This window comes from Schistocerca piceifrons, chromosome 4 (assembly GCF_021461385.2).
Source record: "Schistocerca piceifrons isolate TAMUIC-IGC-003096 chromosome 4, iqSchPice1.1, whole genome shotgun sequence".
NCBI lineage: Eukaryota > Metazoa > Arthropoda > Insecta > Orthoptera > Acrididae > Schistocerca > Schistocerca piceifrons.
The window spans coordinates 431,422,876-431,441,855 of record NC_060141.1 but is presented as its reverse complement, the minus strand read 5'-3'; the positions used below and the strand labels follow the sequence as shown (position 1 = coordinate 431,441,855).

Below are 18,980 nucleotides of genomic sequence, written 5' to 3'. Positions count from 1 at the left end.
TCTTATGGGACCAAACTGCTGAGATCATCGGTCCCTAAGATTACACACTACTTAAACTAACTTAAGCTAAGACGACACACACACCCATGCCACGAGGGAGGACTCGAACCTCCTACTGGGGGAGCCGCGCGAACCGTGACAAGACGCCTGAGACTGCGCAGGTATCCCGCGCGGCTTTACTGTCACATATCTGTTTCATTTGGTCTGAATTTGTTATCATTCTCCTACTATAATGAACAATCTGTCACCAGACTTAATGGTAAAATTACACTGCTGGCCATTAAAATTGCTACACCACGAAGATGACGTGCTACAGACGCGAAATCAAACCGACAGGAAGAAGACGCTCTGATATGCAAATGATTAGCTTTTCAGAGCATTCACACAAGGTTGGCGCCGGTGGCGACACCTACAACGTGCTGACATGAGGAAAGTTTCCAACCGATTTCTCATACACAAACAGCAGTTGACCGGCGTTGCCTGGTGAAACGTTGCTGTGATACCTCGTGTAAGGAGGGAAAATGCGTGCCATCACGTTTCCGACTTTGATAAAAGTCGGATTGTAGCCGATCGCGATTGTGGTTTATCGTATCGCGACATTGCTGCTCGCGTTGATCGAGGTCCAATGACTGTTAGCAGAATATGGAATGAGTGGGTTCAGGAGGGTAATACGGAAGGTCGTGCTGGATCCCAACGGCCTCGTATAACTAGCAGTCGAGATGACAGGTAACTTATCCGCATGGCTGTAACGGATCGTGCAGCCACGTCTTGATCCCTGAGTCAACAGATGGGGACGTTTGCAAGACAACAACCATCTGAACGAACAGTTCCACGAACGTTTGCAGCAGCATGACTATCAGCTCGGAGACCATGGTTGCGGTTACCCTTGACGCTGCATCATAGACAGGAGCGCCTGCGATGGTGCACGAATGGCAAAACGTCATTTTTTCGGATGAATCCAGGTTCTGTTTACAGCATCACGATGGTCGCATCCGTGTTTGGCGACATCGCGGTGAACGCACATTGGAAGCGTGTATTCGTCATCGCCATACAGGGTATCACCTGGCGTGATGGTATGGGGTGCCATTGGTTACACGTCTCGGTCACCTCTTGTTCGCATTGACGGCAAGTTAAGCAGTGGACGTTACATTTCAGATGTGTTACGACTCGTGGCCCTACCCTTCATTCGATCCCTGCGGAACCGTACACTTCAGCATGATAATGCACGAACGCATGTTGCAGGTCCTGTACGGGCCTTTCTGGATACAGAAAATGTTCGACTGCTGGCCTAGCCAGCACATTCTCATGATCTCTCACCAATTGAAAACGTCTGGACAATGGTGCCCGAGCAACTGGCTCGTCACAATACGCCAGTCACTACTCTTGATGAAATGTGGTAACGTGTTGAAGCTGCACGGGCAGCTGTACCTGTACACGGCATCCAAGCTCTGTTTGACACAATGCTCAGGCGTATCAAGACCGTTATTACGGCCAGAGGTGGTTGTTGTGGGTACTGATTTCTCAGGATCTATCCATCCAAATTGCATGAAAATATAATCACATGTCAGTTCTAGTATAATATATTGGTGCAATGAATAACCGTTTATCATCTGCATTTCTTCTTGGTGTAGCAATTTTAATGGCCAGTAGTGTACCTTGTCCTTGAGCATGTTATATTTTTTCCGACAGTGTGTTTACTATACGTGTGAGTAACCGAGCTGTACCTGCCCCGCCTGGGTGTCGCTGGTATTTGTGATGAGTGGGCTCTTTGTACGGCGCACCTGCCGGGATGAGTCGTTTACTGAGACGGACTCGTTCTTCCAGCGGGCACCCCGGGCGGTGGGCGTCGCAGCGGCAGCAGCAGCTGGCGCAGACGCCGCTTCAAAATACTTGGCGCGTGCCGCGACGCCGCCTAAAAGATGGCCGCCAGCTGCGCCGCGCCACGCCGCACAATGGCTCGCAGCCGCCAGGTGGCCACCCACGCGGCGGGGCTGCCACGCACACGACACGCGGGCGCGGGCGACCAGTTGCCGTGTCCGCTGCCGGCGCGGCGGGCGGTGGCAGCCGCAAGCGTTGCCAGGCCGTGTAAGGTGAGTCACGTACTCGGACGCACTGCTCTACCTGTTGCGCTGGATGCTCGGCTGCCGACGTCGCGGAGGAAAGCACCGGGCGGTGGGGGCTAGAGAGTACTCTCCTGCAGAACATCATCCTGCTTACATGAAATTCGATGTTGATGTTAGCCCTTCTCTACACACTCATCGTTCTGTGAGACGCATTTCCCAGCGTTGGATAATTTGTTGCAGACCTCGCTTGCACAAGTCTGCATTTCGGCTGTTCAGGATGTGATTCACGAAGTACATCAGCTCGTCGTCATTCTGGAAATGTCTGCCACGCAATGGTGTCTTCATCCGAGTGATGACATCTCTGCCTTTCCATGTCAGGTAAATACGGTTGGTGAGGCAAAGAAGCAGCATGTCTGACTATGCCCTATCCAGAATGAGTTGGGGAGTCGTCGTGATGCATAAACACTACCTTGGACCGCTTCCAGCGCCCCTTCATGTTGACTAAGGTGACAAAAGTAATGGGATTGTGATATGCTATGCGGTACGGCGGTAGTATCACGAACACAGGGTATTGACGGACCTGTCATTTGTACTCGGGTCGTTAAGTCCCATAGTGCTCCGAGCCATTTGAAACCATTTGTACTCGGGTGATCCATGGGAAAAGTGTTCCGACGTGATTCCCGCAGCACGGCGGCGATTAACAGACAATGGTAGGTGGAGCTAAACGTATGCGACATTCCATTTCGGAGGTCGTCCGGGAATTCAACATTCCGAGATCCACAGTGTCAAGGGTGTGCCGAGGATACCAAATTTCAGGCATTACCTCTCACCATGGACAGCGCAGTGGACGACGGCCCTCACTTAACGACCGAGAGCAGTGGCGTTGGCGTAGAATTGTTCGTGCTAACAGACAGGCAACAGTGCGTGAAATAACTGCAGAAATCAATGTTGGACGTACGACGAACGTATCCGCTTGGGTGGTGAGGCGAAATTTGACGTTAATGGGCAGGCGATTGACGCTAGTGCCTATGCTAACAGCACGACATCGCCTTCAGCGCCTCTCCTGGACTCTTGGCCATATTGGTTGGACCTTAGACGACTGGAAAACCGTGGCCTGTTCTTCCCGATTTCAGTTGGTAAAAAGTGGTAGTAGGGTTCGAGTGTGGCGCCGACCCCACAAAGGTATGGGTTCAATAACGCACTGTGCAAGCTGGTGGTGGCTCCGTAGTGGTGTGCGCTGTGATTACATGGAACGGTCTAGGTTCTCTGCTCCAGCTGAACCGATCGTTGACGATAATGGTTGTATTTGGCTACTAGGAGACCATTTGTTCCCAAACAACGATGGAATTTTTTGGATGGCAATGCGCCATGTCACCAGGCCACAATTGTTCGCGATTGGTTTGAGGAACGTTCTCGACAATTCGAGCGAGTGATTTGGCCTCCCAGGCCACCCGACATGAGTCCCGCCGAACATTTATACGATATACAGTAATTTAGAAGTCAGCTAGTGCACATAATCCTGCGCTGGCCACACTTTCGCAATTATGGACGGCTGCAGACAGTATGGTTCAGTATTTCTGCAAGGGCTTACAACGACTTGTGGAGTCCTTGCCACATCGAGTAGCTGCACTACTCCGGGCAAAAGGAGGTCCGACACGATATTAGGAGGTATTCAGTGACTTTTGTCACCTCAGTGTAACTTGTTCAGGGAATTTCGGCAATTTACTCCTGTGACGGTTTGCCCCTTGTGAGCAAAATCTATTACCACCACAGCATGGCAGTTACAAAAATGCTCAGCATCACCTTGTCCGATGATGGTTGGGTCTCTACTTCTTCCGCCGAAGGTGAAACGACTACTGCTTCCTTTGCTTCTTTGACTTACCCAGCATTCGCTCAAGGTGATTAGGTGGATGAAAAACTCGTCTTGATTAGCTTGGTACAACATTTCCGATGCTGCCTTATTTCGGCCGGCTTTTTCAATATGTGTGAGCAGTCGCAAAGCCCAGCAGGTGGCGACCTACGTAATGTTTAATTGTACTAAAGTTACTTTTTCCACTGTCGCCTCGACTGAGGTAACCCTGTGTTCCGGCAGCAAGGCCTCCACTTGCCTTACGAATCCTAATTCTTCACGGAGAGACGGTCGTCCACTTCGTTCTTCCTCATTCAGGTTACTCAGATTTATCTGAAATCGTCCCACAACCCAGCGTGGATTACCGAACCCGCCGACGGCGTCGGTGGCCGAGCAGTTCTAGGCGTATCAGTCTGGAACCGTGCGACTGCTACGGTCGCAGGTTCGAATCCTGCCTTGGGCATGGATGTGTGTGATGTTCTTAGGTTGGTTAGGTTTAAGTAGTTCTAAGTTCTAGAGGACTGATGACCTCAGATGTTAAGTCCCATAGTGCTCAGAGCCATTTGAACCGAACCCGCCCTTCGGGGTCTCAAATGTTCAAATGTATGTGAATTCCTAAGGGACCAAATTACTGAGGTCATCGGTCCCTAGACTTACGCGCTACTTAGACTAACGTAAACTAACTTATGCTAAGAGCGACACACACACTCATGCCCGAGAGAGGACTCGAACCTCCGGCGGAAGCGACCACGCAATCCGTGACATGGCGCCTTCGGGGTCTCCCAGCTGTTCATGCCGTACGATTTCAGTATATTTAGTTATTAAAATGGTATTACCCTTCGAATGTCTGTGTTCAGCTCCGTTTTACTTTGGCTGCTCTAGAGGCCTGTTACGAAACTTTGGCAGGGGTACACCAGTGTGTATGAGGACTGCTGATAAATTGAGGTGACCAAATTCTTGGCATATCTCTAGTATCTTATATTCGTCCATAATTGCGAAAGCGTTGCCGAAGCAGGATTTTGTGCACGAACTAACCTCTCGAATATGTCCTACAGTTGCACGGTGGGATTCATATCGGGCGATTTGGGTGACCAGATCATTCGCTCGAATTGTCCAGAATGTTCTTCAAACCAGTCGTGACAACTTCGGTCGTTGGACACGGCGCACTGTCATCCATAAAAATTCCATCGTTGTTTGGGAATACGAAGTCCATGAATGACTGTAAGTAGTCTCTAAGTAATATAATATAACCATTTCCGTTCAATGATCGTTTCATTTGCACCACAGGACCCAGTCCATTCCGCAGTCCACACTTTTGTGGAGCCACCACTAGCTTGTGCAGTGCCTTGTTGACAAGTTGGGGCCGCGCGGGATTAGCCGAGCGGTCTGGGGCGCTTCAGTCATGGCTGTGCGGCTGGTCCCGGCGGAGGTTCGAGCCGTCCCTCGGGCATGGGTGTGTGTGTTTGTTCTTAGGACAATTTAGGTTAAGTAGTATGTAAGCTTTGGGACTGATGACCTTCGCAGTTAGGTCCCATACGATTTCACACACATTTGAACACACATTTGACAACTTGGGTCCATGGCTTGGTGGAGCCTGCGCCACACTCAAATGCTACCACCAGCTCTCACCAACTGAAATCGGGATTCATCTGACGAGGCTACGGTTTTCCAGTCGTCTAGGGTCCTACTGATATCACGAGCCCAGAAGTGGCACTGCAGATGATGTTGTGCTGTTAGCAAAGGCACTCGCGCCGGTCGTCTGCTGCCATACACTACACTGTCCTAACGGATACGCTCGTCGTACGGTGGACATCGATTTCTGCGGTTACTTGTGCGTTAGCGCTGACACCTCTTCGCAAACGCCATTGCTCTCGGACGTTGAGTTAAGGGTGTCGGCCACTGCGTTGTCCGTGCGAGATAATACTTGAAATTTGGTACCCTCGTCACACTCTTGACACTGTGGATCTCGGAATATTGGCTTTCCTAACAATGTCTCATGCGTCTAACTACCATTCCACGTTCTAAGTCTGTTAATTCCCGTCGTGCGGCCATAATCATGTCGGAAACCTGTTCACGTGAATCACCTGAGTACAAATGACAGCTCCAGCAATGCACTGCCTTTTCATACCTTGTGTCGCGGTACTACCGCCATCTGTATATGTGCATATCGGTATTCCATGATTTTTGTCACCTGCAAACAAACAAAAAATTAGGTATGTAACTTTATTTTCGTGTGGTGACAGTTAAAAAGCTTAGTTAGGCGTGTCTCGTGAGTGGATGTAAAGGAATGCAAATCGAATTAGTAACTACGGCCGACTTACAAACATGCGTTTTAGATAAGTTAGCTAATCTTACAATTGACTAATCTGCTGCGCCTTTTGCGGCAGAATCATTGGATAACTTGTCGCGTCAGCGGTAGATGATAGCCGTCCCTTCCGTCATCAGGGAGTAAGTCTGGCTATCACAAAACTTGCAAGGCTCTAATTTTTATATCCAGGGGAAGGCGTCTGGCAGGCAACATTACGTCATGGGGAATAGCGCATGCCGAGAAGGCTCCCTCCCTCTACGTCCGTAGATTGCATATGCACTCGCTGTGCTTTGTCGCTTATAGGGCCACCATTTATATTCGGCTATAAAATCAGGCAGTCTTCCTCTGTGCTCTTTCTTTATCAAGTGCACGTTTCGATGCGTTGTTAAGGGCATAACCAGTGTTCTAGCTGAGCACCTGGCATTGCCCGCGTATGTATTTATTCAAATTATATTGGTCAGTCCTGTGCTTCCCCTTCTCTCTGTCCATCTCCATTTCCATACTTGTCCACTTCCTCCACCTCACCCCTCCTCTCTCTATCTCCACCTGCCCCTCTCTCTGTCCGTCTGCCACTGTCCTCTCTCTCTGTCCATCACCTCCTTCAGCTCCTCCCTCCTCTTTGTACATCACCTCCTCCACCTCTCTCAAAAAATCTTATCTTCCGTTTCTCTGTCTCCTCTTTCGTTCTTCTGCTCACTTTCCCCTCACCCTGTCTCCGTCAATTTCCTCATATTTGTGTCCACGTCCGCCTTCACCCTCTCCGTCTATTATCCGTCTCTTCCTCCCCCCCCTTCTCTCTGAAGGTTACCATGGCCACTCGAATAGGAAGTTGCTGGTTCTTACACCTACAGTATTTATTTCATTATAGTAAGTAGCATGTGTACCAAGTTTGATTTAAATCAGTCCAGATAGTCAAGAGGAGATTTTTACCTGCGCCAATGTCCGCTTACATGTCACACATATTTCACACATACATGTACACATGTTTCTACTGTATCTCTAGCGAATTTTGCCTTGTGGTTTCGATTTCATGCGGTTTAGTTTTTGTGACTTCATATCTCCTGAACTATGTGCTGTAAAATGGTGTTATTTTCGGCGGCTTCTGTGTATACCGCATACGGAACGTGTACTAAGGAAGTAACAAATTAAAACGTTATGCACGACGCAGCAGTTTTCCACGCATCTCAGTATTTGATGTCATATCCCCTGAACTGTATGCCGTAAAACTATGTATTTTTGTAGGTACATACAAGGGCATATGTGTATACTGCCTGTGAAATGCGTTGCGGATAGAATTAGTAGCAAAGAAGTAATAAATTTAAATGTCATGCATGATGGGGCACTTTTTTCATGCATCTCTGTGTTTATGAATACATATGAACTATGTGTCGTACAATAATGTAGTTTTTCTGGTACGTCCAGTGGTATATGAGAATACGGTCTGCGGCCGGCCAGAGTGGCCGTGCGGTTCTGGGCGCTACAGTCTGGAACCGAGCGTCCGCTACGGTCGCAGGTTCGAATCCTGCCTCGGGCATGGATGTGTGTGATGTCCTTAGGTTAGTTAGGTTTAATTAGTTCTAAGTTCTAGGCGACTGATGACCTCAGAAGTTAAGTCGCATAGTGCTCAGAGACATTTGAACCATTTGAATACGGTCTGCATAATCTGTTGCGAATAGCGTTAGTAGAAAAGAAGTAAGAAATTAAAACGTCGTGCTTCAGGCTGTACTGCATGAACAGTGAAAATGTAGTAAGCGATAAACTTTTATCGTTTCACTATTTAGTGTGGGTTGTCAGCAAGAAAAAGTTTCGTAAAGGTGTGAAATTACATGTAAAGCTTGTTATAAGTCATTAAGTGCTCTCATTCTTAAGTGCTGTATGAATAAATTTTGGTTATTCGCGGGTCTTGTGCTACACTACTTTTTCATCCCCTCCCTCCCTGTCTTTGCAGACAGTGAGTGACATTGATGAAGGTTTCTCGGGTCTCCGAAGATGGGTAGTATGACACTTCCCGAAACGTCGCGAGATATCAACGCTACCACCCGGCTGGAGACCCGAGAAACCTTCATCAATAGTTTACGCCGGGAAAGCCTACAGTCACATAAGTGAGTGACATGTGTACCACGTTCGGTTGAAATTGGCCAGTGATTTAGTAAGACCTGTGGAACATGCAGCCATTTTTATAACACGTATGGATTTATCACATAGTGTAATTCACATTACATGCCTCATCAAAAAGAGCCAATAGTTCTAAGTGTGAGCTGGAATTCTCGTGTGTTCAAACATAACCCTGTGTTTATTTAACAGGCTAGCCTCAGCCACCTTTGATGTCTCTAAATTCCTGTATTTAAGGTGACGTTGATGTTTAACGCAGCGATCGGCAGTATGCGATATGTCATGCACCATGTAACTACTGTCATATCGGTACTTGCAAGGGATGTTATAAATCTCTGGTACTCCCAAGTTGAGATTAGCGTTAACAGCTCGCTATGTTTCTTTAATTTTTCGTTGGTGGGTGGAAGACTGGTCAGATTGCTTGCGTGTTTTACTAGTTGCTCACCATAGAATGGAAAGTGCATCATGTGTTGGTCCTCCTGGCTTTGATGAATGGTATCACACCATGGATTCTTCAAGAGTGTTGATCTAATATCATGGGTATGATTAATTCGGAGCCGAGGTGGCCCTTGTCTGAAGCAATCCTGCAGATATATAGATCTATATACTTCGATTTCGATACACAGAATGGCAACGTTTATCTGCTTTCCGTTCGAGCAATACATCTAAGGAAGGCAGCTTGGCTTCCTCCACCATCTCGCCCATAAGTCTTACGTTTGGATGTATGCTGTTCATCTGGTCGCCGAACTGCTGCAGCGCGTCACTACCACATGATGAGATTAAAAAAGTATCGTCAACATATCTGAAGAAGCAGCAGGACATAGGGGGACAATGTTCAACGCTTGTTCTTCGAAAACGCCATGAAAAAATTAGAGATGGCTTCTGTCAGTGTCGAATCCACGCCTGTTTCATCAAGCATTTTATAATACTTTCCACTGTCGAAAAAATGTGGTCATCAAGGTGTGTTCAAACAATTTTAAAATCTCAGGGGAGAAATTAGCACCAGTAGTTTAAATGTATCTTTCACTGATATCTTCATGAAAAGGGAGATCATGTCAAGGCTGATCATAAATTCTCTTGGGTTATAATCGCCTGCTTCATGATATCTATAAACATTTGTGAGTTCTTGATACAATGTCTCCAGTGGCCAACTACAGGTGTCAAAAACTTAGTTAAATACCATTCCAGACGGTGTGTAGGAGAGCCAGTGGCACAGATAATTGGTCTCAGTGGTATGCATCTTTGTATCTTTTCGTCAGACTGTACATCGTGGGTGGGCAGGTGCTCTTGGCGTTAAGTTAACCACAGGTTTGTCAGAGAGACACAGCGTTGAAACTTCCTGACAGATTAAAACTGTGTGCCGGACCGAGACTCTAAATCAGGACCTTTGTCTTTTGCGGGCAAGTGCTCTACCAACTGAGCTACCCAAGCACGACTCACAACACGTCGTTTTAATCTGCCAGGAAGTTTCATATCAGCGCACACTCCGCTGCAGAGTGAAAATTTCAATCTAGACACAGCGTTCTTTAGTAGTTCCCGTGTGTTCCCGTTTAAAGAATCTGATATGAGCTATCTTCCAATAATAGACACACTGCCCTATGATAATCTACAGCTTTGAGAATAACTGTAGCATTATTTTGTCGGCCAGTAAGACTACTGACTCTTCATCATCCTCCAACAATTTCAGTTCTTGTTTTTCACCCTGCCAATATAAAACTTAGAGGGGCTTGATTACCACTAAAACAAGGATGGCAGCGAGCATTACCTCCTCTCTTGCTTCCTGTGCCACTACACTGATCATCTAGGCAAGTTGCAGCATTCGTGGAGCTCGAGCAAAGTTCAGTCATTTACTCAGAATTGCGACGGTTACTGCGAGAAGGTTCTCGAAGAAGAAGATGACAATTTTGTCAACGCCACTGCACCCACCATTCCCTTGCTCATGGGTAAGGCGCTCAAATGTAACAGCCTGTTTCGTCGTTTACTTGTTTAAATTAGCTCGTTGATGTACTGCCAGAGTCGTTTCTACCCATTCCCAGTCCCATGGTGAGAGAGCTGCCGACGGAAACAGATGGCAACCAAATAATAAGTGTGCGTTTGCATCAAGTTTATATCTCGCGTAATGCATCCTTTCCTTGACGGTATCATGACCGCTTTCCGTAAAATTCTATTCACTGCAGCAGTTCTTATTTGGTATTTGACCACTGAGAACCTTGGCAGAATCTCATCACGACGGCGTTGTACTAAAGCCAGATTACTGAGCAGCTGTGACTAAGACGCAGCTTCTGCAGCCGAATGGCGCTGCACGCTATGTCCTGCCTGTAGGGAAAGATCGTATGATTATGAGGCCTTCCGTGATGGAGGTCTTGAGTAACAAATTCTCCGTTAACTTGCCGCGTCGAATTCGAAATAAAGCGCAGGCTTTCGATGTTGTCACCATCATCGTCGTTAGGGCTTAACGAGGAGAACACGGCAAGGGTCATAACCCGATTTCTCAGAAAATTCACTCAGTCGAAGAAGTTTCAAAAAAAGCGAACACGTGTCTCGGCTTACACGTAGATACTCCAACATTTTTGAGAAAACGGCAGTCAATGTTTTCAACGTAATTTAGCAGCCTTTTGGCCCGCGATACTCTGAACGGAAATGGCGGCGCAGTGGCTAGCGTTGCGGCCTCACACTGTTGCACCCCATGTTCGAAAGGTTTCACTTTATTTCTTTCCCATTTTCTACCCATGCCCGTAGGCGTTTACTGCACGAATATTTCTCATCACGTTATGGGATACAACGGCATTGTATTAGCTGCAAAATTAAATTTATTATAAAATATATGTGTGTACGAGTACGATATTATCAAGGAATACAATCTTTTTCAATTATCGTATTCTTACACTTCATTCTTAAATCAATTCTTATATTAATTCTTATAATTCATTCTTATATTTATTGTTCAGGAATATCAGGTACATTCCTTTGGAGTATACCGATCGACGAAACATTCAAAACATAGAAGTTTCGAACACCACGAGCAGAGGCAGGTTTTCCGCAGTAACATTTCTTCGTATGAATCACACTCGGGAAATAAATTTTAACATTGCTGAACACTTCAAGCGTTGGCAATAATTTAGGGGCAACTAACGCTTTACAAATCACTTTTCCGAAAACTTGCGCTTGCAGCTGGTTATGAATCAAGATACAATACAAGAATTTCACGGAAAACTATTTCAAATAATTTTCTCATTCATTTATTGTTTTTTACTTAATCATTAGACACACAATTTGTAGACGTATAAGGACAATGTTATTTCAATATACGTTGGAAAACGTTAGTGCAGTAATCTTCTACGGAGATGGGTAGATAAAAGAAAAACGAAAAGAAAAATAATAATCGAGTTTCGAACTTGGGGCGCCAAAGTGTAAAGCGCAACACTAGCCACCGTACTATCGCTTAGTTAAATACGTGCTCGCTAAAAGGCATCTAAATTATGTCATAAACTTTGACCGTCATTTTCTCGGATAAGATCGAGTATCTATGGATAAGCTGAGACACATGTTCGCGTATTTTGACCCCTGTTTTACCGAGTGAAGTTCCTGGGAAATCAGGTTTGGCACTTGCCGTGTTGTCCTCGTAAATGTATCGTGAAATTGGCGAGGTTCGTACTTTTTTACCCCGAGGACGGTATCTGTAGTTGACAAAATGTGAAAGTGCACTTTTTATAAAAAAAATCTCAGAACAAGGTTTCTCATAGTTCGTCGCCTGATGTAAGTGTTGGCGGTGCAAGTCAGGGAGGACAGCGAGTGCAAACATAATCTGGGGCTGGAGAGGACGCCACCTAACCAATCGGACATAAAAGTGGAAGCTTCGCCATTTTCATGACAGACTTAGTCCCTGATGATAATGATGGAAGCAGTCATCGAAAGCTTGGGATTTTAATCGAATTTGATACGGCAAGTTAACCGAAAACGTTTTCTCCATTCGACAAATTTCCGACATTGGCCGATTTACGCCTGCATCTACAGACATTCCGATATTACCGATATGAGTAAGTACCATTACTTTTGTATCGATATCTATGATAACAGTACCAGTTCGAAGTATTCGGTCATTACATAGATCATAGGAAAAATCATGTATCGGTGTCAGAAGAACTGCATGGCGTTAGAGCAAATAATAACCTTTTATCGCTAATTTAAAGAGAATTAAAATCTGTGCCATATACTTGTGCCATACAGGAAACAAATGCAGTCGTAAAATTTACATACCGCTTACAGTCTATAACATACAGTCTATAACATAACAAATGCCGGCCGGTGTGGCCGAGAGGTTCTAGGCGCTTCAGTCTGGAACCGCGCGACCGCTACGGTCGCAGGTTCGAATCCTGCCTCGGGCATGGATGTGTGTGATGTCATTAGGTTAGTTCGGTTTAAGTAGTTGTAAGTTCTAGGGGACTGATGACCTCAGATGTTAAGTCCCATAGTGCTCAGAGCCATTTTGAACATACCAAATTTCACCAACGTATTCAACTGCCATGGAAATGTGATTCGAGTGTTGATTTTATATTTCATTTCATTCATGTAAATGTAGCTTAATTCCCATATTTTTCCTCATATTGAAAATGAATGCTTTGTTTTAAAAATATTTCTGAAATGAGTGCTTTTGTCTTAAAAATTAACATTTCCTCATACACTGCAGTAAAATTAACATAAATTTTATCAAGGCTTTTATTTGCTTGTTGGTTTATGGAAACGTAGTATAGTTTTCATACTTTGCCTTTTATTCCAAATACTTGCTGTTGTATTGTAGACAGGTTTAAAGACACATAAACAATTAATAACTAGCGATGGCTTCGGTACCGATATCAGAAAGGTTTTAATGGGATTTTAAGCATTAGTATCGAAATCAAGCATCGTATCGAACCCAGTATTGGAATGTCCCCGTCTGCAAGTAGTAGTCATCAGTGAGTATTTATTTTTACGATAGCAGTCCCGAGAAATATTTTTCAAGTTACTTAACTCGGGTATACTGCCAGTGACACTGCCAAGCAGAGACCGCATGGGACCAGTCATAAATCACGATGTCCTCGAGCCAGCTTTCAGAGAGATGTATCGCCCAGTGCACATATCGTTCTTCTTATTGTATATGTCGCTTGGAGGCTGTTTTCTATGATGAAACTTTACAGAGCAACACATAACAGAACTAGCATTTTACTTAATTCACTTTTGAGTGACGTGCCTATGAGATCCAGTTAGCGTGTACTTTTCTAGAATTCCTTGGCATTTTTAGACAATTTTCACGCTACCTTACTTTCCAAACGGTATCTAAGAAACTTGGAAAATAATATACGTAAAAACTGGGGGAAGGTGGATACACCTACCCAAACAGTTCTGAAATCTTGTTGACAACACATGTTATTTTATGCGAAAAATTGGTAACTAACGTCAGCACGTAATATGCCAACCTCACGCACATATATAGGGTGGTTCCGTGATGATGTTATAAACTTTCAGGGATGAGGGAGAAGGGTAAATGTATCAATCTGAGGTAAAGCTTCTGCTTCTTTTGGCTTGAGGGCCATTTTGTGGAAGAAGCGGAGGTTAGATGTGGGCCGCCCTTTTAAAATGGTTGCGTTCATTAGTTAACTTCGCATATTAGAAAAGGTATAAATTCTGCCATAAAAATCAATAAATATAAATAAAATAAATATTGGAAATTTTATTCGGTTTATATATCGTGTTAATTTCATACTATTTACAGCTTCAAATACATTTAATTTAATGACCCAAATATAGAGAATATTTTTACAGCAAATTTCTTCGTACACGAAAATTTTTCAGCAGGTAAAGATTTGTAAAAGTGAGCTTATGTCACAGATTTATTTTTTATTTCACAATGCAGTCGGACTGCATGTCAGTAAGTTCAGGCGGCACTTGGAAATATCAGCAGTGATCGGATAGGAGAGAAAATTGAATTGAGACGTAATTTTTCTTAAGCCTTGAAATCTTCTTGCTACCTCTTCCTTCAAACTCTGCAACGATCTCTAATATCAGCAAAAGCCCTTTCTATTACACTAAGAAACGGAAATGACAAAAATATATTCCCCTGCTTGCCTTGCAAATAGACCTACTTTTGCTTTGAAGGATTTTACGTGCTTCCACATTTCATGTGCAAACAATTACTTTCCATGCAATTTTACATCCAGGTCATTCAATTTCTCAAATATATCAACTGTAAACATCATCTCTCATATCTCCATTCCTCATATCCCATATTTGTAAGAAAATCATTAGATGTCTCCTTCGCTTTGAGAAACAACAGAATATCATTCTGAAATACCCAGACTCTTCACAACACCAACACTGTTGTTATAAATTACGTCTTAACACTCTGTCTGCACACCCTCAAGAAAAGTTTCGAAATGTCAGTGGTGGAGTGCCATTGTTCTGGTTGTGTTCACGACATCAACAATACAATCTGCCACTTGCTTTCCGTCCAGTACAGGTTTACAAACGCTCTCATGATGCAAAATGCAATGAAAAGACAAGACATATATCTGTGTCTTGTGCTTGTAACTTGTTTTTTCTCTTTTCTTTCTTTTTTTTTAAAAAAAAGTTGAAACATAGCTATATTTTTCCCACTGAAAGCTCTGTCCCTATCTGTAATAGTACTTGCTATTTTGTTTCAGGACAGACCACCTTTTTACATACAATTGACAGTATACTCAAACAGGTCCTGACTACTGGTTTTATTTTTCACCGATTCTACACCAAGTAATTTCTGTGTGATGACGAAATTTTCATTAAATGCATGGATAAAGATGAGTAATTGTGCAACGTCTTCGTTACCTGTGCTCTCATCAAATGCCTTTCGTTTATCAAGATTACAGGCTACCATAAAACTTGCTTCTGTAGTGCTATTTTGAAGTGTTGATTGCTTTGTAAATAAAGATTGTCGCTTCTTCCAGATTTTCACATACTCCGTAGCTTTTATTTTGCGTCATTTGTAGCGAAATTCACTATATTTTGCATTACTATGTCGTTTCAGGTTGCACTCCGTAAGTAGGGCTATCGTTTCATAATAAAATAAACACATCGCTTTATTGCCTATATTAACAAATAAAACGTGTGCGTTATTCGTCTGGGTAGCCGTTTGTGTTAACGCGACCGCTTTCGAGCTGGAGTGGCATGCTAAGCTCAGATCAAATCCGCCTGGCGGATCAACGACGAAGGATCGCTGTGCCGACCAACCTGGATGTCATTTTTAGGCGGTTTTCTACATCCCAATAGGTGAATGCCGGGCTGGTTCCCCTGTTCCGCCTCAGATACACACTCTGCTAACATTTAGGACATTTTATCATAGTTACACGCCGAATTTACTCTGTATGGAGACAGACTGGGTACACTGCTTCTGTCGTCAGGGGTAAGCAGAAAACTGATACCTTAGCTGTTTGGTCTCAAACACTTTCTCAGCATGATGTGTACGTGCATATCTTCACTAAACAGTTGTCATCCATCACTGATTTTTTGTTTTTTCGGAGGGTTCATGGTTTCGCTGAAGTTGGAAATTTACATATTTATTGTTGCACGGACAATAAATCGGGTCAACCGAGAAACCTCTACACTACACATACGTATTGACGTGGACGTCCTAGTAGAAATTTTCAGTCGCGCACGGGAAGGAAATCTTGATTCAAGATGGATTTTTCTGGCGGTCCTGGCAGGCCACACAGAAACCGTGGGTAGGCGGCATGTGGCCTATGGGCCGCTACTTGCCCACTCCTGACCTAGCCAAACGCAGAACTGTCATGACGTGTAGGTAATGAGTTTTTATTAACAATTTAATCACGCCAATCACGTTGAAGAGTAGCAAATGTCCTGCAAGTTTGCTTCACGTTAACAGTATCAGCTTTAAAATCCAAAGAAAATAGTGCACAACATCGCTGTTAAAAGCTGAATACTTCTACGCTACTTCTTTAATGACAGATTCGTTCTTTTTATTCATTTACACTACATTTGAGAATCACAACATGAAAGTGTTTCAAACAAAAATACACTACTGGCCATTAAAATTGCTACACCAAGAAGAAATGCAGATGATAAACGGGTATTCATTGGACAAATATATTATACTAGAACTGACATGTGATTATATTTTCACGCAATTTGGGTGCATAGATCCTGAGAAATCAGTACCCAGAACAACCACCTCCGGCCCTAATAACGGCCTTGATACGCCTGAGCATTGAGTCAAACAGAGCTTGGATGAAGTGTACAGGTACAGCTGCCCGTGCAGCTTCAACACCATACCACAGTTCATCAAGAGTAGTGAGTGGCGTATTGTGACGAGCCAATTGCTCGGCCACCATTGACCAGACGTTTTCAATTGGTGAGAGATCTGGAGAACGAGCTGGCTAGGGCGGCAGTCGAACATTTTCTGTATCCAGAAAGGCCCGTACAGGACCTGCAACATGCTGTCGTGCATTATCCTTCTGAAATTAGGGTTTCGTAGGGATCGATGAAGCGTAGAGCCACGGGTCGTAACACATCTCAAATATAACGTCCACTGTTCAAGGTGCCGTCAATGTGAACAAGAGGTGACCGAAACGTGTAACCAATGGCACCCCATGCCATCACGCCGGGTGATACGCCAGTATGGCGATGACGAATACACGCTTCCAATATGCGTTCACCGTGATGTCGTCAAACACGGATGCGACCATCATGATGCTGTAAAGAGAACCTGGATTCATTCGTGCACCCAGGTTCGTCGTCGAGTACACCATCGCAGGCGCTCCTGTCTGTGATACAGTATCAAGGGTAACCGCAGCCATGGTCTCCGAGCTGATGGTCCATACTGCTGCAGACATCGTCGAACTGTTCGTACACATGGTTGTTGTCTTGCAAACGTCCCCATCTGTTGACTCAGGGATCGAGACGTAGCTGCACGATCCGTTACAGCCATGCGGATAAGATACCTGTCATCTCGACTGCTAGTGATGAGAGGCCGTTGGGATCCAGTACGGCGTTCCGTATTACCCTCGTGAACCCACCGATTCCATATTTTGCTAACAGTCATTGGATCTCGACCAACGCGAGCAGCAATGTCGCGATACGATAAACCGTGATCGCGATAGGCTACAATCCGACCTTTATCAAAGTCGGAAACGTGGTGGTACGCACTTCTCCATACACGAGGCATCACAACAACGTTTCACCAGGCAACGCTGGTCAACTGCAGTTTGTGTATGAGAAATCGGTTGGAAACTTTCCTCATGTCAGCACGTTGTAGGTGTCGCCACCGGCGCCAACCTTGTGTGAATGCTCTGAAAAGCTAATCATTTGCATATCAGAGCATCTTCTTCCTGTCGGTTAAATTTCGCGTCTGTAGCACGTCATCTTCGTGTTGTAGCAATTTTAATGGCCAGTAGTGTACCTCTGGCACCAGCTGGAGGCTAGAAACCGCGCACTTTGACTCGGTGAACAAAGAATGTCACCCACGTCAAAACAGTACTTCTTAAACATCTTATTCACTCCGTTGTACAGTAGTTCCCGTACGAGCATTAGGCGGCTGCAGTGGGGCGGGGCGAGAGATATGTAGTGCGCATGCATGTTTAAAACCAGTAAATTCGGAAGGTCATAAATGACTACTATCAGAAACATGACCCAAATTATCGACGGCTTCGATTTCTGGGTCTGACGTCTTGGAAGTGCGCTTTATTCTTCTTAAAATATGAGCTAGAGTTGGGTTGTTTCCTTGTAAGTAAGAGAAGATAAATATAAATGATTTTTCTCTGAATAAGTTAAAATAAACGCACAGGACACCTGAGGGCCTGCCCACATGGATTCGCCGGCGGGATGGCACGCAGCAAAGACCATTCCAGTCTGATAAAAGCGCCCATCCATAGCCTGGCCGTAGGTGCTGCCAACAACAAACCCGGCAAAGTCCTCGAGTGCACAGATAGAATCAGTAAATGAGAGGAGGTTGAGTGAAGCGAGAAGGAAAGGGGCAGGTCCTCCAGTTAGGAAAAAAAAGAACAGAAGCACTACGTGTAATGACCTGACGAATCTACAGTCGTCCAGTATAACTGTGAGCTCTTTGACTTCTCTGGAATATGGAGTGGAACTGTAACACATGGAATAAGTCACTTGTTACAAGAATGATAAAAAGGTATACTTATCTTCATACAATCCATTGCCACAAGAATGTGCCAAATATTTACACCTCTCTTTGAATATTAAAGCATCACTTGTCGCACACATTTATCAAACTTTTCTCTTGAAGTACAAATTTCAGAATGACAGTACAGTCTAACTAGGAACACGTTGAGTGAGTGGTCGCGAGTTCAGTCTTTAGTAAGGTTCGTTTCAAAGTGTTGTGTTAACAATTACGTCAGGAAAAATATTTGCTGCTAACGACTCACCATGTGCATCAGGAGGGCGACAGAAAATGAAAGTAAGGGAGATGCAGCGATAAACCTTCTATGGGATGCATGTCTACACTTCATAAAATGGGCATCGTCGACATTCAAGAAAAGTTCGAAACAAACCTTTAACTCGAACGCTGGGCATAGTGATCACAAAGATTCGCATTTTCAAAATCGAACGCGAGCCCCTTGGGAGTTACAAAAATGGTTCAAATGGCTCTGAGCATTATGGG

The 18,980-nt window shown here is 44.6% G+C and overlaps 1 long non-coding RNA gene across 1 annotated transcript in view; it reads left to right on the top strand.

Moving 5' to 3' along the window:
* Window positions 1–2,037: 2,037 nt before the first annotated feature.
* The window catches only part of LOC124796386, a 102,641-nt gene continuing 85,698 nt past the window's right edge, over window positions 2,038–18,980 (top strand). Inside the window, exon 1 of the long non-coding RNA XR_007016756.1 lies at window positions 2,038–2,090. This is a non-coding gene — a long non-coding RNA (uncharacterized LOC124796386). The remainder of the gene's footprint in view (window positions 2,091–18,980) is intronic.